Below are 9111 nucleotides of genomic sequence, written 5' to 3' on the forward strand. Positions count from 1 at the left end.
AACTTTGAATTTATTAGTCAGGCCGTGATCTATTAGGTGCTCAAACTAACGCAAATCAGCCTCGGTATCACAATGCACGGACAGAACAGAATGAACAGAATAGAATGCACAGAACAGCAACAGAACAACACAGAACAGCAACGAAACAGAACAGAACAGAACAACAACTAAAACGAACAGATCACACCTGCTGCTGCCAGAACTGCTGCTAGCTCCCAGAACTGCTGCTACCAGAACTGCTGCACAGAAATAGCAAGACCATAAATAGATTAAAAACTCCCTTAGATACTTTGGTATGCAGATGGCAGGAACGCTGAAACTTTCACATGCTTATCAATATTCTTATCAATATTTGAGGTATAGATCAATGAAAATCACCCCGCCATCAATCTTATCAATATTCTTAATCTTCCTCATTATAGTCTATAGTTCAGGAGTTACAAATAAAAAAACCAGCAATTTCTTTCATCAAGTTCGAAATTCTAAAGCAAAAATTTCAGAATTGTCGTTGAAATTCTCAGCCTTCACCTCCTTTTGTTTACCCTGCATGTAAAAAGCACCCAAATTTTACAATCAACCAAAAAACAACAATGCAAATCAATTTTCTAAATGAAAGCAGAGTACAATTACACAGGTTATTCAGTGTGAAGATGGGAAATTCAATCCCCTTTTTCATGGAATATATGTGAAAGAATTTGTTCTAATTCGATTTCATAGATGAGTTTAATCTGGGTGCTAACTTTTTACTCTTAAACACCAGTTTTGGGATTTTCTTTTTTCAGCAAAATTTTGATCCTGTGAATTGATAAATTGATTTATTAAAAATCCAGAAAAATAACTGAAAAACTTACTTTGAAGCAATCATTGTACGAGTTCGCCCACTCACTTCAAGCTTCTCCGGCTCCCACGCAGTATGTCGTCATCGCCGCTCTTAGACAGTTCATATCTCCTGAAGTTGTAAGTTACATTAACATATCGAATAGTAGAAAATAAATTAATAAGTAGATTCCACCTCTTGCCATTTCTTGATATAAAACAAAAGACTCACAAACACCCATAAACGAAAGCTAACCTGAACAACGCCCGATTATTTCAACCAAGCAAATCTAAAACCTTGAAGAAAACTCATATAATTTCCATAAAATCGTCTAATAACCAACTGCTAAATGTTTGAAATTTCACTGGATAAGAGTTGGACATTAACTACCACAACATTGCAACAAGCATAATTAACTCTTATAATTCAATATACTTCAACAGAATCCAAATCAATTATACAAGCCAGCTTTAAATGAACTAATAATCCCAACAAAAAAACAAAAACGGGGAACAAAAACACACAGTAGTATGAAGAAAAGAACCTCATTGAATTCTTCGACGGGAGGAGGAAGAAGCTGCTTCATTTTCATGACATCGATAGTAAGATCGATGTCGCATTGAGGACATTTGAAGCGAGAGAGGCCATGAGGGACATTGAGTATAGCCTTTCAGTTAGCACAAGGGAGCTGCATCTTACTCGAATCAATGCCTTGCGCCTGGACAGGAGATAGGCGTCTACGCTTCTCATGTTGCACACAAAAGTAAAAAAATGTGGTCTTAGTAATACATAATACTTGCAGTTATTCCTTCCTCCTTTTAAAAGTTAATAACTCAATATTTTCATTCATATCATTGATAAGTGGTAGTTTTGTCAACTATTAAGTGTCTTTTTCCTCCCATTTTTATCTTTTTTCCATCCTCATTGTGCATTTCCTAGCGTATTTTGCTTAGTTATAGATAATTGTTATAGTTGTAGGTCTTTTATAAATTTTAGTTAATTTTGTCACTTTTCTAGGATTTGGTACTGCTCCATTTGAAGGAAATAATGCCCTTGGTCCAAGTATGCATTCTATGTTAAGTCTAATAAATGCGGTTCAGTATTAATTAACAAGTTAATAATTCAGTGAGATCAAGTGAGCTGAATGCCTAGCTAGAGGCCGCTTCAGTTCAAGTGGAATTAATAATATTAATCCACAGCTTACTCTTGACTGAACCCGTAGGGTCACACAAATAGTACGTAAACGGATCAAGTATTTAATGGCATTAGATACTCCATCTATGGATATTCGGAATCGACGGATCTTGGTTTCAGTGGGAGCTGAGATCGTCACAGGCAAGAAATGAATACTCCGGAAACGATGATATTGCCGGAAACGGAATTATGGATCGTATCGGAAATATAAATATTATCCAAGTCGTAGATGTTGCCGGAAACGGAAACATGGTACGTATCGGAAAATATGATCTGAAATGGAAATATTACCAGAATCGGAAATATTGCCGGAAACGGAAATATTGTCAGAATCGGAAATATTATCGGAATCGGAAAATAATTCCGGAAACGGAAATATTAAATATTTGTTCGAAACGGAAATTGATTCCGGAATCGGAAATATTAAATATTGTTCGTATCGGAAATGAATTCCGGAACCGGGAATTTAATCGGAAGCGTATCGTACGAATTAGCATCGGACGAGGCCTGCCGGACGAAGGCCCAGCACGAAGTCGGGCCATCGCCCAGCAAGCCAAACGCGCGCCCAGCCAAGGCAGCGCCCAGGCCCACCGCAAGGCAGGCCCAGCGCGCGCCTAAGGCCATGGGCCTCGCTGCGTGGGCTGCTGCTCGCACGCACGCATGGGCGGCCCTCGTGGCTGCCGTGTGTGTGTGTGAGTTTGTGTTCATGCACGATTCCTAAAACTATTAGAATTAGTATATGATTAAAATCCTATTCCTAAAAGGATAAATTAATTAATTAGAGTTCTTGTAGGATTCTAAGTTTAATTAATTCGTATCCTACTAGGATTCCAATTCCCTTTCCATAACTCTATAAATACGTGCCTAGGGTCACAAATTTTCAGAGATTAATTCAAGTATTCAAAGTGAGTTTTGAGAGAAAAATTCAGCCATATTTCTTACCTAAGAGTGCCGAAAATTCTAGTACCTTAAGGGCGATTCTAGTTGGTCAATCTTAAGGCGGATCCGGACGTGCTGTGGACTATCTACGGAGGGACGACACTTGGAGTCCTAAAGACTTGTTCTTGTTCGGTTCGGGCGCAGCTAGGGAAGGCACGCAACAAAGAGTATGCATCTAAATTATGCTATATGATTATGTGTAAATAATATGTATTCCTGGCTAAATGGTTGTTTCCGCATGATTTATGAATTGTCATATGTATCATAACCTAAAAGTGGTATCACGAGCCCCTTATTATTTTCATAATCTAAATTGCATGAATATGGTTAAATATTACAAATTTGCATGAATTAAAAGGGGTGATTAATTTTCGTAATTGTTAATTAATTGCAAATTGCGTTTATTTAATTATACGTACACAGTTTTTCGGCAGTTTCTTCGTTACTCATCCAAATCGAGTGATTTTTGTGTCAATTCCGCATGTAAAAGGCATTCTAAAATTTTGACAAAAATTGTATTTTTCTGCCGAACACAGAATTCTCAAATTCGAAGCCTAACTATGACTTTTCGAAGGTTTTAGTTTTTCGAATGCAAAATTTCGTAAATTTAAGATGTTAAATTAAATATTTGCGATTCTTGTTGATAAATCTTGAATTTTTGATTGACCTACTGTATATGTTTAACAAGTTTGAATGCCTAGCCTTGTTAATTATGCAATCTAATTTGTAATTATGATTAATTTGTTGAAAATTAGAATAATTTAGAATTAATTTGATTTTCATAATTAATTATAATTTAATTAGAAACCTATGATTAAAAACCACCATAAAAATTGTAAATTTATGATAAATTTTAAATTTTTATGACCTATGCTTGAATCCATAATAATCGGAAATCAATTGAATAATAAATTTTCGATTTTTCGCCCTAAAATTATGAAATTAATATTATTTATTAATTTGTCATTAATTTTAAATATAAATTTTAAATTTTTTATGCGATTCGTTCATATAACTTTCACGCACAAAGCAATGGACGCTTCGTGTTACCCTTAAGGGGTGTTGTATAGTGCGGGCATGCGACGACGAGCAAGGGAGCTCGTCGCCCGTGCGGCACGAATGCAATGAGCAAGGCAGGGTGCACGAGCACAAGGCAGCAGCCCTGCCTTGTGTCGTGGGCCACGAGCTATGAACAAATGGGCATGGGCGAAAGGCAAGCCAAGGCAGTCGCGTGTGGGCAGCAAGCGAGCTGCGCCACGACGCGCACTGCCTCGCGCAAGCGCGCGCAGCCTCGCGCGCAGCGAGCGCAAGCTCGCGTGCCACGAGCGCTGCGCCAAGCGTTGAACGCGCGCAATTGCTCGCGCACAGCGAGCGGTGGCTCGCGCGCACAGCGAGCGATGGCTCGCGCGCACAGCGAGCGATGGCTCGCGCGCACAGCGAGCAATGGCTCGCGCGCACAGCGAGCGATGGAGCGCGCGCAGCGTGCGCTGGCGAGCGCGCACAGCGAGCGATGGCTCGCGTGCGTCGAGCGCTGGCGCGCGCGCAGCGAGCACCACAGCGTGCGATGGCTTGCGATGGAAGATGCAGCAGCTATGCGACGAGCGCATGGGCTGCGCGCACATGGCCAGCGATGGATGTGTGCGTGCGGCCCATGGGCGTGCGATGCGTAGGGTGTTTGCGTTGCGATTAGATCGTTTTGAATGTTTAATTTGAAATTTTTCAGTTTACGTAATTTTAATTAATTTTAAAATTAATAATTTAAATTATTTTCTTGGATTTTAATTTTGAATATTGTAATTATAATGAATTTTATTTATTCTAATTATTTTACTAAAATTAAAATCATGAATTAATTTAAATACGACTGAAATTAAATTAAACTTTTTGGATTCAATTATAAATTTATATGAGCTTTAAATTTTAATTAAATTTGTATGTTTCCGGTTAGACTTGAAATACATTTTTATGTTTAAAATTAGTAAAGCATATGAATTTATTGGTTTAAGTGGGAGCCCTTTTAGTCATAAAACTCTTGATTAGGTCTACAAATCCTTAAGGTTAAAACAACTTGATTAGAATTAATAAGGACTGAATAATTGGTAGATTATTGGTGCCCTTGATTAATTGCTGCAAATGTTTACGTGATGCATAATGTGTTTTACTAACCAGCTATGTGGGCCATTCATGATAATGAATGGGTGAATGGTATATATTGTATATGTACTGTTTTGCATGTTATGAAGTGACTAGTATGGCCCAAATAGGATAGAAAATATGGTCTGCGTACCATTAATTTGAATGTAATTGGTCTAAAGTACCAAAGTTATTTTTCAATTCAAATATGGTCTGCGTACCATCAAATAGTTGTAATTAGTTATAGCTTATCCTATTTGAAGAAAATGGTGCCTCCCACGGAGATTTTCAAGACGGACTTTGAAGTTAAAGCTTCAAGATGAAATCGGGCCATACTAGATCACATTTATCTTATGCATGTTTTAAGTTATTTATTGCTTTTAAATATGTCTTAAAATGCATGAGATCAAAAGCTTGATTATGTTGCATGATTAAGGATTTTAGTTCACTTAAAATCTAACCAACATAGTAAGAGCCTTAAGTTCCAAACTTAAAAATTGAGTTAAAAGGTGCCATGCCAAAATATACACTTGCTTGGATATCCTTTACATCAATCTAGTAATAGTTTTCGCTCAGCGAGGTGTTACTTATTGGTCCTAAAGGGGCAAGGTACACAAATAATTGTGAGTACATGTTAGTTTTGGTGAAACTCAACGATATAAGTAAGGAGTCCTTTTATGTCGTGGCAAAATCGATAGGTTTACCTAATAAGTTCTTAGACGTACCTATCAACCAAGAATAGTTTCTAGACTATTAGCAAAAGGCTTTTGCTTACCTAAGATGTTTTAGGATTAAGTCGACAAACTGTGCTTAATCCTTCAATGATTTTAGGATCTTGGAATCATTTTATTCACACCTGCCGGAACAATAAATTCGAATAAAATGCTAATAACTTGTTGAAATTGCATGATTGCTTTAATTTTCAAGTTATTACTCATGATAAATGTTTAGACTTTGCATACTTCAATGTATGTTTTAATTATTGTTTATAATTAAATATCTTGCACTGCAGTAAATCCTTTTAGAAAGGTAACAGTAAATTTCCTCGATTGGTAATGAATCCAAGAACGATTCACGGAAATGAGAGAAAGTGAGCAATTTAAAATGTACGTTTCTTATAGCGACTTTTATGGTTGTTTTCGAACATCAAAGTCGAATGGCAAACCAATTGGTGCTTGTGAATTCAAAATACACTGTAGTTTTGAGATCATAAAGCATTGAGTTTAATACGCTCAGCTTTACCAATGGTTAACAACCTAATATCTTTGTCCATTTAATTCTCGAATGAGTCTAGTCCCTAGACATTCGAATAGATCGATGCTTAGAGAACTTTCGAAGCTTCTGGTAAGATCATCTAGTTGAAACTTAATATTCAACATAAATTAAATGGTAAGAACCTTGTTGGGGTGACATTGGACATGTCTAACAAAGTATAAAAGTCAACACTAAAGAATTCAATTCTTAAAACTATAAGAAAGGGTACAAGAAATAGGAAAACGAGGAACAAATGAAAGGAATTTACGATTCCGTTTCTACCTATAAGTTTATGTTTAAAGAGAAGTGACCTAGCAATCAAACTTCCTTGGTATCATATACCGCTTGAGGTTCTTATTTCGGTAATAACTCAAACAATGGAAGCTAGGATACACTAATGACCTACAAGTGGGAAATGAAGCATGGCATTGCTACATTAATTGTAGGGTCATCTAAGTTTGTTTTAAGTCCTTTCAAAGGCTGGAACTTAATGGCTATTTTGTTCCATAATCAGCATACCTAAATTTCTACTTCAAACCCAGAAAGACTCACATTCAGAAGAACAAAAACAATGCTTGTTTGTTAGTTTATTTGAATGAAATGGTCCATTACAGGTTGAGTCAATATGCTTGATTAAAACAAACAACTCTTTAAAGAACTTTACTAGGTTCAAATCAAACCATTGATCTGAGTTCCATTAATCTTTGACATTGTTGCTTAGACCATATCAACAAGTTAACATTCATAAGCTCTATTTTGATGGACTTTTTGAAAGTTGGTTGATTTCTAGATCAACTTAAGACAAGCTAGTCTTACTTGTTGAAAGTAACAAAGAATATGAACTATTGTTAGAACGCCTAGACGATAGAGTTCAAAGCTAAAGAAAGGTTTTATGACTTTATTATTTCACATGGATTTGAGTGAATATAGGTTTATTTACTCAAATGTGATATAAGTTGAATCTGCTTGGCTAGTTCAAAGATTCAGAAGTATAAAATCCACTTGGCAAGAAATCATAAAGATCTAGGTTAATTAGATCATGTTGATGATTACTTGAGACCAAATATGATCATCAATGATTGTGTGTTGTAATTTCACAATCTAGCTCCATAAGATATGGCATATCTACGTTGGAATGATCGAAGTCAATTAGTACTTGATTCGATCAATGATGAATCATAAAGACTTTTCCTATAATTTCTAAAACAAAATGCTCAACTACCACCAAACTAAACCAAATTCGTCAAAGCTATTGAAAAGTAATTTCAGAATATCTTTTCATAATATATCTAAAGAGTTCCTAAACTCAGTGGGAGCTTAGTGTTTGTTATTCAACAAACTAAGGCCCAAGTATAGATATATGTTTCATTGTGATTTATTCAAATGAGACACAAGGGTATTGTTTCTACCACGAATTTTTGAGAACATAATGTTTGTTTGCTCGAAATAATGTCCTTTTGGAGATTCGTTTCCAAAATGACAAGTGGGAGAAAATAGACCTCGAAAGTTTTCGAGGCGAACAACAAACATAAACGGACATTCCGGAGGCTTTTCGAAGTGCTTCAGAAAATCCGAACTTATTCTTTAAGGACTTTAGAAGTGGCTTTAAAGAATAGACATCTCTTAGAAGACTTTACAAGTGCTTCAAGGAGAACAGAATATTCAAACGACTTTCAAGTGGCTATTGATATTCTATTGTTTGATGTTCTATACCCAAGTAGGCATAGAATTTAAGTCACTGAAACTATGAGATTCTTCTATTAGATAGTGAAGAAACATAGAGATCAGGTCAATGAAACTATGAGATTCTTCTATTAAATAGTGAAGAAACCTACAACTTGCAGTCAAACTATTATCATGTAGATTAATGAGTTTGTGACTTGTAAGAAAGCTATGACGAAACCCAGATTCCCTAAAATGGTTAGAGGCCATATATAGACTCAAATGTTTTAAATGGTTAGAGGCCATAAAACATACTCAATGTTTTGATGACAAAATTGAAATTTTGTTGATTTGCAAGAATAGGTTCACACCTATTGGTTGCAAGTTTGTTTTAAGGATAAAAACCATCAAATATGAAATTGTGTTCACACACAAAGCGAGATTAGTTGCTAAAGGTTACAAGCAAATTCATGGTGTGAATTGTGTTGAAACCTCATGCATAATCGTAATGCTCAAGTCTATAATTCAAGCAATGATTGCATATTGGTACATATGGCAATTGGATGACAAAACGTATTCCTCAATCAAATGTTGGAATATAATATGTACATGGTATGTCATAGAATTTGTGGATCCAAATAAATGCTTGAAAAGGAAAGCTAGCTTATAAAATCTAAGTACAGATTTAAGCAAGCAATTGGGAATTGGAACTGTATTTTAAGTGAAGCTAATAAGCATTTTAGTTTCATAAAATATACATGATTCTTATAGATATATAAGAAGTTTAGTGGGAGTACTTAAAACTTAATTGGTCCTATGTGTATTACACACATATCTCTCTATTGTGAAATAACATTCAAATGCTAATGACTTAGATTTGAAATTATTCATCAATGATGGACCATGGCGAAACTTAGTACATACTGGGTATTAAGATCTATTTACAAAGATCTTATGATATTGTTTTGGATTAAGTAATGGCATTTACTAAATCAAACACGAAAGTCTCCATTGGAGATATTCGACCCATGTGAATAAATCTAAGTAAAGGATGTTTGAACTATGTATAAGCATTTACTAAGTTAAACATCAAAGGATCTAAATAAGATTCT

General features: G+C 35.6%; 1 long non-coding RNA gene across 1 annotated transcript; it reads right to left on the bottom strand.

Annotated features, from left to right (window-relative positions):
* Nucleotides 1-302: 302 nt before the first annotated feature.
* Nucleotides 303-1608, bottom strand: LOC130469080 (uncharacterized). The gene is made up of 3 exons (XR_008929459.1): nt 1362-1608; nt 852-949; nt 303-543 (listed from the first exon to the last, which is right to left on the bottom strand). It is a non-coding gene; the product is annotated as an uncharacterized lncRNA (long non-coding RNA).
* Between the last annotated feature and the right edge of the window lie 7503 nt (nt 1609-9111).

This window comes from Spinacia oleracea, chromosome 3 (assembly GCF_020520425.1).
Source record: "Spinacia oleracea cultivar Varoflay chromosome 3, BTI_SOV_V1, whole genome shotgun sequence".
Classification (NCBI taxonomy): Eukaryota; Viridiplantae; Streptophyta; class Magnoliopsida; order Caryophyllales; family Amaranthaceae; genus Spinacia; species Spinacia oleracea.